Raw genomic sequence first — 16,167 nt, forward strand, 5'->3', positions numbered from 1 at the left:
AGCTTCACAGAGGAAGAGGTTGAGAGCTGCTGCAGTACAAGGAGTTGGCCATCATGGCATCAGAAGAAGGGAGGTTATTGGGAAAGCTGTGACCCTTCTTACCTGGTGAAATGCCCCAAATGCAGTCCTGCAGAGTCTCAGGTTTTATTAACGAGAAGAATTTGTAAGCCTGTATTCATGAAAATACAGTTCTTCGATTTGAAATCTTCTTTGAAAGATCTATGTGCAATTAAGAAGTTCAAGCGGAGAAGAATTTAAGAATGCATTTCAAAATGTCAGTTTCAGGGTGGGGGCGTCTTTTTTTTTTTTTTTTTTTTTTAGATAAATTAGTGAAATAAAAGTGATTGCAAATGTTGGGAGAAGCATTCACATTACAGAACTGTACTTCTACCACAACTCCGGAGGTGCCGAAGCGGAGCTGAGCGTGAGCTGGGGACGCCGCTGCCGGGGGCTCCTCCGCGGGTGGGCTGGGAGCGGGGACCCCCGCCGCACGATGCCGTTGCTGCACCGGGGCTGTCCCGGTTGCACGTCCCGAAGCCGAGACCCGTGCACACGCGGGCCTTGTGCTCCTCCTGTAACGCACAAGAGGGAGCTCTTGGTCACAACAACAGCTGTCCTTCGCTTGTCGCATTTTTGTTGAAAGTGCATTCCGTGCATAAGCTTTTCATACTTTTAAATTGGCTCTCTCAATTCAGTGATAACTGGATATCGGGGGGAAAAAAAGAAATTACAATCTCGGCCGTACATAACGTAGGCATAGCTCAACGGAATGGGTTGCAGCACCCAAGGCATATGCGCATTCAGGCATACAGTTCAGCACGCATGTTGCTTCAGGCACCAGGATATATGTGTACCTCCCTGTATATAACATACGAGATCTCCAGCAGCGAAGCTTACAAGCACCCATGTCCTGATCAGGCAGCTGCAAAAGCTACTCCGTTGGAAATGAGGAAATGTTCCCCCATGGGAAATGTCAGTGTTCTGACATCCATGGCAAAGGTGGCCTGCGCTCGGCAGCGGGCAAGAATTCACCTCTGATTAACACCCACAGCTCCCAGCCCTCTCCGGGGGCAGATGCCCTCAGCAGCCTTGCTGCACCGCAGGTAACGCTGGGGTGAAGCACTAGGAACTATCCCCATTAATTCAATTTCTTTTGGACTTGGAGGGCTCAAGCTGTGCAATAGACCAGTTCCTCTCTGTTCTCTGGCTGAACCTGGACTTCAGTGGGCTCTGTGAAGGGGAGAGATGGGGAAGGGCTGAAAAAAACCTCGGAAAGACACAGAAAATGAAAGGTTGGCTGCACTGCAGTAGATAAGAACCCCAAACAATGCTCTGGTCAGATGTTAAGTGAAGAATATGAAGAATTTGGTCACCCTTCCCACAGCACTCCTCCCAGTGGCTCACCTTTTGTTTTGTTTTGTTTTTTTTCTTCTGGTTATGGCTGAATGTTGGTAATGCTGTTACACTTACCTAACGAAAGAAATACTTGTTCTTTCATATGTGCATTTTTATCCACTCAGATTTAAGGTACTTATAATACGCTATAGCACACTTAATAAGAGTAGTCTGCTCTTCACAACTATACATAGTTAATCTTACAATAAAATATATCATTCTCTCTACAGAAACTGTTTCAATTAAAGCATTTTAAGCAATATTGTGGCTTCATAAGTCATGGACAGGTTTTAAAAGACCTTTATGCAAAATAATTCTATAAATTTTTCTTTTATATACCTAAATGGTTCTTCCACATTCATAGTAATCCCAGCCATTCATGGTCAGGCTGTAGTTATGCACTGAAAAAATGAATATGTTGGTCTGTTACCTCCTGTCATGCTGTAATTATTGCTTATAAGTAGCAGCCAATTGAACAAATAAAGCCTTTAGTATGACTGGCTCTCTAATACATATGCTACTCTTAATATTTCCCCAAGGGAAGCACTACAGAATTTCATACAAGTGAGTAATGAAAACTGTCTGGTACACTATCTGGCTACCCAAGTGTAGTCTGTTGATTCAAAAAACATCTGTCTTAATCTTGGGTAAAAGAACACCAGATACTGAATATTTAAAAGATACCAGATAAGCATTAGTATCTTAAGTATCGACAGTATTCTAAGCTGAAGAGAATTTCCTCATTTCATCTTAGACATAGCCAATACAGCAATGGCGTTGATAATATCTTGGAAAGCAAAATAATCAGGTACACTATGAATCAGCTGGCATTTTGTGGCTTTTCTGATATTCTCTGTGCTTTGTTACATTTAAGATATTTGTTATGTTGGTACATTCAGGTATTCTGTCAGGAAAAAGAAACATCTGAAAAAGCAATATATTGTCAAGGTGTTTAAATATAGGAGTCTCAGCCTAGTTGTAGCAACTTCTACCAGATGAAGTCTAGGCAAAGATTATCCATTAGGTAAATCCAGGGGGAAAAACCCACACGTAGCATTGCTACGTGTAGATAACAAAGAAGAGAGAATCAAATGTGTTGCGTCAGGTGGAGTAAGAATGGGAAAAACAGGATTAAGGGGAAAAGCAAGCATCTTAGGTTGGATTGAAAATAACAACAACAAAGCTGCAACCCAGGAGCTAGTAGATATTCTAAAATTGCTTTGCCATTCTGCAGAACAGGATATAGACATGTGAATGTGCATTTTGGAACTTACAGTTAGATGAAGAAACATGGGAACTTGTTATAGTCCTCATTCTTCTCTTTTTAGCTGCAAAAAGAAGTGAAGGGTCTGTAATGTGCGTATGACACCGAAAGTCATGCTTATACAATTTTTATGTGATTCACCAAAGCATTCCACAAAAATAGCTGGCACATGAAGAGTGACTAGAAATGCTCAGAACCTGGGTGACGGGTGGTGAGAACTTTTAATTGATAGACAGGAGATGTTGTCTACCATTGCCACTAGGAAAATGAGAGAGGGAAGCTCTTTGAACAGTTTTGAACAGAAATTGCTTCACAAACATTGCACTGAAATAAACACATCCAAAAAAATCTTGGTGCTAAGAGTGCCTCAGTTTATTGAGATGTACAAGGACACTGGAGACACTGGCTTCTGGAGATCATGACAAGAAAAGTAGAAGGAGGAGCAGGAAAACCCAGAAAATTATTTGGCTTCTTTCGTGTCCACGGAAAGATGAATAACATGCTGTTTCAGAGTACAGAGCCACCTTGGATTTCACATGATGAAATTGCGGACGTGACAGAAAATAAGCTGTTAAATCACATTCCTTTTCAGAAAGAAAGATCTATGCGCACACATAATTTCTTTCATCCATTTATATAGAAAAAAGGATTAATTAATAGGCAAGACACACAAGAATACAGTATGCCTCCCTGATTTGTTCTGCAACTAGTCTGTATAAAGAAATACAGATATAGAAATCTAAGAATGATCTTATCTGCATCTAAATCCAAAGCCTAATTTGGTGGAGATCTCACAGAATATGCTAGGACAAAACTGATAATGAGGATCCTCTGCCCAGAACACAGTCTTTTAGAAAATGGTTCTCTTTACTAGAAATTGGCTCAGACTAGAAGCCTCTGAAAAAAAGCCTTACCGCAGACGCACAGAGCTTTCTCAGTACAGATTGCTCAAGACTTTGGGCTAGGAGCCTGGAGTCAAAACTGAATAAAAGCTTGTCTGCTTAAGAATAATTTATTCTCAGCAGCTTCTGTTCTATAATGGCAAAGCTCTACCAGCCACATGAGGCACAGCAGGAGGAAGGAGAGAATTCAAGAGAAAGCTTGGCTTTGTACCTACTGCAGCCTTAGTCATCCTTTCTGAACAGAATTCATCTGCCAGCCATTTGCCAGACAAACACCTGTGAGGAAGTACAGAAGCAGCTGGTGTTAGAGGTGATAGTGCAACCAGTGTCTGCTGTGCTCTTTACCAAGTCCTGCTCTTCTGCTAGTTGCAAACAGTAATGCAAGTCCTATTATAAAAGCTAATGCATTGGGATGAATGAAGACATCCAACAGGCAGCTGGGGATAAATTTTCTTTGGAAGAAAGAAAGAGTGAGGATGATGCTGTGTTTTCATGGATTGATCATTGTTGTTGCAGTTCTTTACTGTGTCTTAGGCACAGGGAAATAGTAGCAGTGATGGATAATAAAACCTGCTCACTCTATTCCTATTAAGGTTTCTATTCCAGACTCATAGTTTCTGTTTCAGCATCCTGTAATTTCCCTAGTGCTCATCTCATATGGCCCTTGAAAACATATTTCCAAAGTATTTGCTCAGATAATCTACCTAAACTTGAATTGTTTATTGTTTGTCTTTATAAGGGATATGATAAAGTCCATGGGACCTATCACAATGATGTAAAACAGGTAGCTTATCAGAAGGTTAATAGATAATCAGGGTTTATACCAGTACTGACTATGAGAGACCTTCATGCTTGTATTTTGAATTACCTACCACAAGCTTTGATGGTGGCTGAGACATTCACAGACTTGGAAAGATGACATGCTTGTGCCAGTCTGCAAAATTAAATGTATATGCATGGCTGCCTTCAAAAAATCCTTCCAGTGACTTCTATTGGCAGTTTTGTGACATACTTTGTGTCCCAGGATTTCACAGGTTCTTTCAGTGCAAAGAATTAATCTGTTTTTTTAGAGAAAGTGCCAAACAGATAATCTGAAAAACTTGGTCTGGTGTCATGCAGGCATTTTAAAGCAGATAGGGGAGAATTTTAAAGTGGCTATGAGTGGGAAGCAAGACCAAGAATATAAGGGTTTGCTTCAACAGTTAGATTTGCTTATGGGCAGAAGAAAGGTTGAGACACTATTGAAGGTGAGTAAGAGGCTGTAGTAAAAGTCAGTCTGCTAGGACAGGTATTTATTCCACCTTCTTGAGTGCTTGTAGATCTTCTGGGTGCTAGGAACAGCAGTTGTTCATTTTTCAACTTCTTTTTACAACTTATGACACTTTTATGCATTTTCAGTACAAAAATAAGATAGACTGAAAGCTGACTATGGTGTAGAAGTATGTAACAAAGTTGTATATAGAAATAAAAAAAGATTCTGTCTTAATGTTGTAGTATGTTTTTGATTTGCTTAATAACTTGTCAAGGTACAGACATGATTCTGACAAGGGCTTTTTTCTACAGGAGATGAAAAACAAAGTGACATGAAGAAACACTGCAGAGAAAATAAAGTATTTCATGGGATTCAAGGACTGAATTAGAAAACCAATTCCATTTTTGAAAGAGCCTGCATTTTAATTCCAGAGGATTTTTAAAATTGTACCAGTTGTTACATTGCGAAATATTGATGGTGATAATACCAAACTCTGTAGAAGGAGGCTGTAATGGAGGTTGCAATGAGTTTATGATTTTTTTTTCCTGAAATTTAGGTGCTTAGAGTATACATTCTGCTCATTTGTCTAAACTAGAATTTATGTCTCTGGGTTGACGTTGTTACTAAATAGCGAGGACTTTAAATTGTAGGGCTGCATCTGCAAAAAATATAGTAATCATCAACAGTCTGAAAGTCTGGACACCAGACATGTGACTCTGGTGACAAAGAGAACAGATAGTTTCTTTCATTCACAGATACCTTTTGCATTTGTACATTTTTAATATACTAGAGGTTGCAAAAAGTGGGAGAACATGAGAAAATAAAAATACTCTCTTTCCTTCCTGAAATAGTAGGCATGTTGTGTATTTGCATTCTTGAAGAAACTTTGGGCTTGGATAGGTGGTAAAAATAAAACTGAGGCTATGAGCAATACTTCTCATATCACTAAATGTACAAGTTGGAAATGGAACCTTTACAACATTACTGGGGTTTTTCCCCCAGTATATATGTCCTTTTCCTTTTTAAACATATTGCTACATCTCTGCAGATTATCACTAGTCATTGATTGTTCTTAACTTCTGTGTGTGTCAAAGGACACATATGCATTTCTTCCTTGTATTTGTCTATTAAGAATATTAGACATAACCTATGAGGAAGAGAAATCTGGCATGCCTGTCTTCAAAAAGATTTCTTTATTTTATCAGAGGTACATGGAGTGTAGAGGAAACTCTTCAGTCCTGAATTCATTTATCCAAGAAAATAAAGGTATACAGGCCAGGAAAATAAGCATATTATATTTTCTTTCTCTAGGAATAGATAATTCTTCTACTGTGAGATTTGCTCTTCCCAGTCCAAAAGGCTCACCTGTTTGAGTGTGGAGATATCCAAAGTTTACCATGGATCAATACATAATACTCCTAATGCAGCCACCTGATTACCTGTGCACCTGCACGTACAGGTCACCCAACTGAGGGCATCACATTCTGTCCTCTGTTACTTCTACAGCAGGACATGAATGTTACAACTCAGCACATTTCTAAGAGAGCAAAAAGGTGAACCAGCTAACTAGGGAGGGTGTCATTACAGGCAAAGAACTATGCACTGAAGTGATATATTCAGCCAGAGAGTAGCAGTGTCTCAGAAATAAAGGTGTTCTCTATCATATTTTCTTATCTCTATGTTTTCCAGTTGCAGATTTATACGATTAGTCATTTGCCGCACTGATTAGAACAGGAAAAGTGTGCAGTTACATAATGGGATATATGTGGTTGCAATTGCTAGATCATTTGCACCTGTGTAAAGGGAATGCAAAATGCAGCCAGTTTATGCTTGCTTTGCAAAACAGAAATACTAATAAAATACTGGGAAATAGATGTAATCAGAAATGGTGAGTTTGGGCAAAAGAGGATTCTGCATTACTCGTTTCTAATTTGATCATAGTCTGAAACTAAGTGGCTGGGAGCAGTGATTTTATAGGCTGGTATGCCTAAAGAAAGTCTCACTCTAAATTTGTGCTATAACATACTAGTATGTATGCTTCTAATGTTCGCCCACCAAAAAGAGGAAGATCCACTGTCTTTAAAATAGTATGATTATTTACTTTAATGGAAAAACACTGAGGGTCACTTGTTCTAAGACTCATCTAAGCAAATCAGTTTCCTCTATGAAGAAATGCTTTTCAAAGGAAGATAGATGTCAAAATGTGAGGTTAACACTTACCTTCCTGAAATTCCTCCATAATTTACCTATGTCATTCAGGTACTCTTCCAACATACCAAGTGTAACGCTCATCTTTCTGAAATGATGCTTTTGGTCCTCTTGATATCATTTTTACAATTGTTGCTCCTTACATAGAAAAGATGTACACAGCTCTCTTCCAAAATTTAAAAAACTTTGTTCCCCCCCAAATTTTTAGACCCATTTAGGCAGCTCCACAGAGATGTTTGATTCAGAAACAGCAATAATGCTGAAAATAGATTGTGAAGGTTATCTAGTACCATATAGTTTGGAAAAATCAGTCAAAAAAACCCAACCAAAAACCAACAAAACCCTGAAAACAGTGATTCAACAAACTGTAGATGAAATCCAAGCTTTAAATGGAGACAGTGGCCAAACTCCCACTGACACACTTAGGCCAGATTTTCTCCTTAAATACTCAGCAGGTAACTTGAGACATAATACCTTTAGGTATTCGCTGCAGTAACAAAGCAGTTGTTACAGCATTGCAGGGACAGATCGGAGCACAGCACTGAGGCTCAAGCTGGTTAAGAGCCTTAACTCAAACTTTCATCTTACCTGCTTATCAAACAAAGGATGTACTAGAGCTGTATCTCTGCCAGATAATTAAGGTCAAAGAAAAGGAGTTTGTAGTGCTTTAGATTAGGTTGCTTACCTTCTATTTAAGGAAATAGACAGGTAATATGTATGTAAAATTAAAGAGCGTTTTTCCTTTCTTCTCATTCCTGCTTCTTGACCTTGTAAGTGAAGAGTACTAGGTTCTTGTGTTCTAGAGCACCAGGCTTGAAAGAAGCAGCAAAGTTTGTAAATTAGCCTAATGTCTGCATTATTTCACTTCAGAAATCAGGATCCTCGCTACTTTGTGAGTCCTGAGCATGAAGAACAAAGGAAATAGTGAATCCACAATGGAGAAGAACAAAAATTTATTTAGAAACAATCTTTGTTATGATATTTAAAATGGGGGTGGGGGGTGGGGTTGTGGGTGGTGGTGGTGTTTGTTTTACTAGTTGCTGTCTGCCTTCAGCAACAAATCCTCGTAATGAAAATTTCAGGAGGGAAGGACTTATCAACGTGGTATCTGTACTTAGGAACTCATGGTGATATCCCTTTTTCTTCTGAGTCATTGTTGAGCCAGCTCCCAAGTTCAAGTTTATGTTTTACACTTTTCAGGGTGGAGTAACAAACATCCTTCCATTCTCATTTAAAACCTCCCTAACAATGAATTTTCTGACCCCATCTGCAGCCATATTGATGCAATATCATCCAACAGCCATTGCCTTCTAGTGCTCCCTGTGTACCTAGTATGTTCACACAGAAACAGCCTTCCAAATTGCTGGTGATCTGGACAATATTTTCCCCAGCTGAAGCTGTCCAATCGTTTTCATTGAAACACTGTGCTTTTGCACACAAAGCATGCATCTATGCTAATCAAGCACCATTTTTTATCAGCAGGGTGTGCACAATCAAGTGTATTTGATTCAAATACAGAAACATAGGCTGGTTTACACAGTCGAAAGATTTGGTCTGGCAACTACAGGTATTAGGTAGAGCTAAAGGAGACTGTAGTGCTTATGGATTCTGATTTATTTTTGGCCTCTAAGGCAGAATGTTATTTCTTTAATTTCTTAATTAAAGAAGAATTTATTATTATTATTAAAGAAGAATTAAAGAAAAGAATTTCTTCACCGGCACTAACACAATGCTCTCATTGAGTTCCTGAGAGCAAGAGATGTGTTATTCCTCCTAACAACTTTGCTTCTTCGTATGTTCTTCCCTTGCTAATCTGACACAAACAGGCTTCTAAATTATCATCATGCCACACGTTACTACAAAATGTCATGCATTCCTGGCTGCCTCAAGACAAAACACTAGCTGCAAGATGTAGGAGCTTCAGTGAGACATACTCAGAAAAAGAATCCTGCCCTTGTTCAAGGGCATAAAATTTACTTTCAGATTTCATTAATTTCAGTGGATGGATGAAGGCAAAACAGGTAATTATCAAAAAGGGTACATAGATTTTTACAATATTCCTTTAGGATGTGCCTGCCATCCTAAGAATTGAAAATAGCCAAAATACTGTGTTCTGGCCAAAGAACTGCTACAACAGTAATATGCGATTTTTATGACCATTAACTTGAAACCAGTGCTATAATCTTCAAAATTACCAATCAAACTTTTTCCCTAGTCAGCTATTTGCTGTGACATGAAATGAGGAAATAGTTGCTTGAATGAGATAAACAAGCAACTTGCTATTATTGCAAAAATGAAGTGTGCAACTGCACAAGCAAAATAGTTTTTTACATTCTGGTTTTAGAAGTTACTATTTGTCTTATCATTAAACTCCATGTGACTAGTTCTGTACTCCTGCTTCATCTTACCTTAAAAAAACAAAACAGTTATTCTTGCTGCTCACTTTTTTTTTTTTTTTAAAGCATTTGCCACATTCCCAGCTGTTACAAGAAATTTGAGTATACAGGTTCATTTACTCAGGTGTTTTGGCTAACAAAGGTCAAGAGGATTGGGTTATAAATATGTAAATCATTAATTGTAGCATGTGTTCCTTTTACTGTGTTGCTAAGAATCACACAGAAGAAGAGAGATTAAATACTTCCCTATAGGCTGCAGTTGTTCTCCCTCCAAGCTGGAGTTAACTCTGTCCTGGTGCCAAGAGGTATCGGCTAAGTTGCATTGGTTCCTTCTACCAGCCACTTGAACATCCACAAATAGTACATAGAGTTTTCTGTGATTGGAATCTTTGCTTTTCCTGGAGAACAGAGCCTAGGTTTCAAGTGCAATAATATCAAGTATTTGAAGGGTGCCAATGAGCCATTTTGTCAGATGCTCTGATGCACATACGTGTTTATAACATCAACTCTAAGCAGACCTGGGAGCTCATAGCATCAGGTGACCGATCCCACCCAGAGCACTTAACAGGTGAATAATGCCCTGAGTTCTGTGGGAACATTTCTGAGCTTGAAGTCTGTGATTTATTAGTTGCATAGTGGTGTCTGTCTGAGTACAGGGTAAATAAAAGCCTATGTCCCAAAAATATGCTTGCAAGTTATGGGTCAAACCTACCACTGTTCCAATGTGCTACCCTCTAAGGGTAGATGTTAGTTCTGGGGTAAAGACTAGGGATCTAGGGCAAATCCTAGCTGATGCAGCCTGTGACTTTTCAAATTGTGGTGGTTAGTCACTGAGTGCATTTGTACAGTGTTAACAAGGGTCAGGCTCAGGAGGGATATTGCTGACAGGGCCACATTGCACTTAACATGCTCCATTTCTGAGTAGAAATTTGGACATATTTGGGGGCTCTAAGAAAGGGCACGCTGTCCCACTCCAAACACGTCTGTGGAGCTCAGACTGAGACGGCCTCTCAGTAGGGATTTGGGGGTTGTGGTGTGGCTGACTGGCAATCTGGACCAAAGAGCAGCCTCGAACTGCAATGAACTGATACTGCAGATGTATCCAGCGCATGCAACACTTGATGTATATGCTTCCCATTGCAGAAGAAGGACTTCCATCAACAGCTACCACTTAAGAGGAAAGTTCTAGTACGCAAGATGCTTTCTCACCAGCAGCAAGATTAAAGCTGAAGAAAAACCTTGGAAAAGCAAGCAATGAAAGCTTATAAAAAAGGCAAAAATTGCAAAGTACCTAGCTTTGAACAAGGACATGTAAGAGCCAGTAGTGAGAGCCATGCTAATGTTTTGGCATCCAAATGCAACTAGCAACCTTTGACTTTATGCCAGTTCAGCACTGGGTGTGAAACGCTTGGCAGTTTGCCCGCACTTCACAGCATTTTTAGGTCTGGAGACACAAGGAGAGAGCAGAGAGAGAGAGCTGAGACCCGAGTATTCAGATGATTTTATAAGTCTTGTTTCTGCTTCTCTTTTCTACTTACAAGAAACTATTCATGACTTTTGGGACTACAAAGGATCTAACTCGAAAGGATCAGGTTAGGGAAACAAATCACATCCCCCATTTCTTTAAAAGTGGTCTTTAGATGTATTGAACTATATTTTGTGCTCCCTTTACACAAAAAATATTTTTTGTCAAGGGAAATTATTATCAGGTGTGATTTTCAAGAAGTGAGCTGTCTTTCCAACTTGAAACACCAAACTTCCTTATTAAGAGAGAAGATTTTTGTAACATCTTCCAATCTCCCAGAAATATTAGATCTGCCTAGATTATCTGGAAACAAATGGCCACAGCTCCTAAAAAATATAAGAATGTTTATGTAATTATTTAGTTTGTGTTTGCACAACAAATATACTACATCATGATGCTTTAACCTGATGCTTCAACTGAAGTAATTTTAGATTCAGTGGTTGCTTTTCCAATTCAGTCCAATAATTTTAATTGTACATGCAGATGTGACTTTACCTAATTCAGATTAAAATATTATATATGTAGATATAATGTATGGTATAAAATCAGAAGTTCTCTCACTAATCAAATAACCCTGTTTCTAAAATTGTAAGTTAATAGGAGCAAAAGTATCTTTGAAATTCTGATAGTTACAGATTTTGCTCAAAGGTCTTCTGCCCATCTGCTGTTTAAGGCAGCAGTCCTCTCACTCAGAACTGTGCATGGAAGGAGAGGGAGTGCAGGCTGTGCTTCCCAGCATTGCTGCTGCAGACCTTTGCAGCAGCAAGCCCTGTCAGGCAGAGGGGGTGATCTAGAAGCAGCAAGGTTAGCAGAGGCAAACCCAGCTAACCTCAGGTCACCGGCATGTGAAAGGATTCCACTGGCCCTTTCCTTCTTTGCTTGTATCACCATACAGCTATGTATACTGATTTCAGTGCCTGTAGTACCAATTTTTATTGCCATCATCTTCCCCTTATAGGCAGAACAACCCACACATTTGCTGCTTTGGTTTTTCCAACATCACTTTGGGAGCTTCAGTGCCAGGCATGACTGTGCTACTTCAAAGCAGGGATCCTGTAGGAAGGGATTATGGCAACTCTTGCAGGCATTACTGAGGGCATAGTGTATCCCACAGTCTGCCAATACACATGCCTGTTTTTTCCCACACTGTCTTGGAGCGGGATGCAGAGCAGCAGGTACATTCATTTCTCCACACTGGCAAATCCCATATACCCTGTTTTGTACTATTCACACTGTTTTGTTCTCCTGCATGCCCTGAATAGAATTAACAAATAGAGTTTTTCCTTTAAGCTCCGGTGAACTTCACTAAGATACTCAGAAACTGCGTCAGAAGTTTTATGTAGTCTTTCTCACTGGTGTTTCTCTTGGCACCATTATTTCTTGTCTTAATAGAGGCACTGACATTTTGTCAGTGACAGTTCTTGTTCTATATCACCATCAGAGTGTGTGACACATTAACTTTCAAGCAACCCAGAGGTTTTATTTGCTGTCACAGATCTCTTTAAATATTGACCTCTTTAAACATTAAACATTACAGACAAACACCCCAGATTTGACGATGCAGAGATTGCAAAATAAATTACTGTTTAAACCATGGAATGTGCAACATGACAATTCAGAGCAGCTGTCAGGGCCACCCCCAGCTACCCTCTGGAAAGTGCTCTCACCAGCTGCGATACTGGTGCTAACAGTGGTTTCAGACTTATTTCAGGAAACGTTACCATCAAATAAGCATACTGGTGAATTGCTTTAATGACTCCAAATCAATCTCTTATTGTCTGTCCTCTGGTTTGTGGAGTTATTACTTTGCGAATAATAAAGTGTCACTGGTCATCTGGGCACACCTAAAATGAAAGTATATGACTTAAGAGGTTTAAAACTTCAGTAGTGAGGCTTATATCTCAGCAATTTGTTCTCCAGGTAAAAAATTATTGGTCAGATCTTTGGCTGTTGAAATCACTTTGGCACTTGTGTCTGTATTGCCTTAGGGAGCTTGTTGCCCAGGTCCAGTTTCAAGTTCTTTGAGTCGAACACCTTGCCTGAAGAAGGGAGCGCAGGTTCTAAGCCATTACCATCCCCTGCCTGAGTTTTCCTGCTGGATCTGCCTCCTTTTCACTACACTTGAAAAATAAGAAACAGCTGTTTCTCTGGCAAAGCTCAGAAGAGTGTAAACAGTGCCGTAGTTACATGCTATACACCAGATATGTTTTACTTCAGCTCAGAAATAATCCTTTTGCAAGCAAGCCTACCTCTAATCCAGCAGGAAGACTTTTGACAAGGGCAGAACTCACAAGACCGTACCACGACTGTGCACTTTTTGCAGGACGTACAACTGATGACCTATCTTCAGGACAGAGCGATAAACCCTGTTCCTACATTGCATTTTAGGTGAGGCCAAGAGTGCAACTTGGAAGCAAACCTCCTGATTTTTCCCACATACCACACTGCAAAGGGGTCCTGAAGCGTATTATCTGGATTACCTGCAGATAACACTAACCCAGAAGATGCGCTCTGGAGTCCTGCAATCATTAATGAGTTTTCCATTCACAGGTCAGAACCAACCTGAAGTAAAACCTACTGAAATTAATATATTGTGGAATACCCAATCCTCAGCACAAATCGTTTTACTCTACAGATCCACTCCTACTGTGTTACCCTACTTGTCAATATATGCATAGCTCAAATGATCTTCTGATATTCAGTTACCATCCATCAGGTTTTCAACTGGAGTATCACTTTTGGAAGAGACTGACTAGTTCATAAATAAACAACCACCAGCCAAAGCAAAACAAAAGAAATTGTCTCTGGTTCAAAAGAGAAATGTCATTTCTCTCTAATTCTTCTGCTACTGCAAAGAATGCACGGGAAACGCTAATAGCCAGGGCTTACAGCCACGGGCAGGATTAAGGCTCAGATGATTTAGGTCACTGTTACTTCATTAACTTCAGTGGACAAAACAACTACACATCCCAGATGAAGATCCAGACAAAAAGTATCTTGCAATACGCACAGACTGCAGATTCAAAACTCAGGGATAGATTTTAATAACTACAATAAGGATACTATGCCAGGACAAATAACAAGGGCCATGCAGCTATTTTCTGCTCTTCATTCCAAACCTCTAGTTTTACTACGTTAGCAAGGATCAGCTAGGAGAATCCCTGGTGCCAAGGTAAGAGCCATGGGAAAATGACAGCTCCATCCTACACAGCTCCACAGAACACAAGCCAAACCCCTACAGTTTAGGCTTTCTTTTGGGTGGTAGATGTTTCTGTATGTATCCCTCCACCCATCCACACATATATATTCTCAGCCCAGGCAGTATTTAGAAATTATCTCTGCCTCAGAAGTGTACGTTTGTTTCTTCCTGTTTGAGCAACCTTGCACTGATTTGTTTTAAATTAATAACATGGATTACACCTCATCATTTTAAGGAGGTTTATCCCAGCCTGCATTCTAGCTAGTGGTATTCCCCTCAGCAGAAGCTGCAGGCTAGTTCTCCACCTAAAGGTTCACATTTGTATCTTAAATTTCCAGATCCTATTTCTGAATTAAGATTGATATGCTAAAAAAGAATCAATCTGGAAGAATCTCTTTCTGTTTGAAGAAAAGATTCCCTCTTGGCACCAGGAGTTACAGAGACGCCTTCCCCATTCATTATTTTTCAAAGATACTGGGGTTCAGCCTTCTGCATTTCCAGTGCTGCTAGGTCTTGGTATTTCAGAGAACTTTTTTCCCAGTGATCAAAGAACTGCAGGTCTTCCTACTAAGTGCACCTGGAGGTAAGTAAAATGATTACTATAAGGGGTGTGTTCTTGAATGTACATAAACTGGAATTTTACTGGGGCTAGTTGAATTTTAAAATCTAAGCAGAAGGTTACAGTCAGCTGAACTGACCTTAAAAGACCTACAGATAAAAAGACACAGGTTAATTCAGCTGTAAATCTGTGCAGAATGGCATAGCAACAGGATGACTGTCCGAAGGAGAACTGTTGATCTAACTTTAGGTAGCTGCTGAAAATTATTTTCCTGAAAACATAACAATTCTAGAATAGACTTATGCCCTTCCAAAGGGGCTTAAATAGTATGCAAAAGACGCCAGATAACTAAGAAGAAAACCCCCCAAATCGTTGTATATGAGCATGAAGCTGTATATCCTGTAAAAAACCACAACTTTCCCACAAACGCAGGGCCTAGGACACAAAGTCTTGGGTTTAATTTTCATGAGAGAATTTGGATTCCCAGCCACCTCTAAGCAGACTGACACCAGTGGTGTGGCTCTTGAGTCTGCCAGATGTCAGATGTGGTACTAACAATTGTCCTGCCATCACTGATGTAAGTTAAAATCCAAGACAAGTTACAATGAAAGCAGCAAGATATACTGGCAGCTTTAGCCAATGTGCCCTTTAATTGAAACAAATCTGAATATTCAGTTTTTCAAGTGCGATTGTGCAGCTCAAGATAACTACTCCACTTCTGTCCCAATGCTCTTTAGTTAGTCAGTACCTGCAACGTTTTCTGCAATACACGTCATTGAGACCATCTTATACAAGTGACAAAAAACATACATGCGCAAAATACATTCTTAGTGTATGCAAGGCTCTTCTTTTCACACTGTCTCTTAAAAAACCTGCTTCTCTTCTCTTCCCTCCATCATGGCTATCTGCACTTCGTGCTAAGAAAGACATTGCTGCAGGAATAACAGCCCCAGTGGAGCCACACATGGAGGATAAACAAAACATCTCAGACGCTGGCCAGCAGTTCAGCATTTTGTTTTTCTTTCTTTCAACCTACGGATACCATCCCTGTATTTAAAGTCAGGGATATGCTTACATGACTTAATTGAATTGGGACATCACACAGAAAAATACTTTATGTAAGCCTGACTTACCTACTGCTTTCTGCTGGTGCTACTGACGAGTCAGGCTGAGCCTGTGACAACAAGAACAATCAGCATTCAAAAAAGGAAACAACACAAACTCAGATCCTGATTCTTCCAGGTAAGGAAATCACTCACCTTGGGGATTTATTTGGCTGAAGTTACCGTGTATCAGATCTGACTGAAGTCTTGCTAATGCCTTTAGAAGGGAAACTCGCTCAAGATCAATACAATGTCAACTGCAAATGATTCATGAGGTGAATAAAAATGCACCCAACCAACTCACACAGCTAGAAACACTTTTCTAAGGCACACAGCTGCACTGTTGAGCTGCCTGATGGTCAAA

General features: G+C 39.8%; 1 long non-coding RNA gene across 1 annotated transcript; it reads right to left on the minus strand.

The window, feature by feature from the left end:
• Positions 1–611: 611 nt before the first annotated feature.
• Positions 612–15,874, minus strand: LOC114011458 (uncharacterized). Its single transcript, XR_008744804.1, has 3 exons — positions 15,834–15,874; positions 2,670–2,723; positions 612–701 (listed from the first exon to the last, which is right to left on the minus strand). It is a non-coding gene; the product is annotated as an uncharacterized LOC114011458 (long non-coding RNA).
• Between the last annotated feature and the right edge of the window lie 293 nt (positions 15,875–16,167).

Source organism: Falco peregrinus, chromosome Z, assembly GCF_023634155.1.
Source record: "Falco peregrinus isolate bFalPer1 chromosome Z, bFalPer1.pri, whole genome shotgun sequence".
Classification (NCBI taxonomy): domain Eukaryota; kingdom Metazoa; phylum Chordata; class Aves; order Falconiformes; family Falconidae; genus Falco; species Falco peregrinus.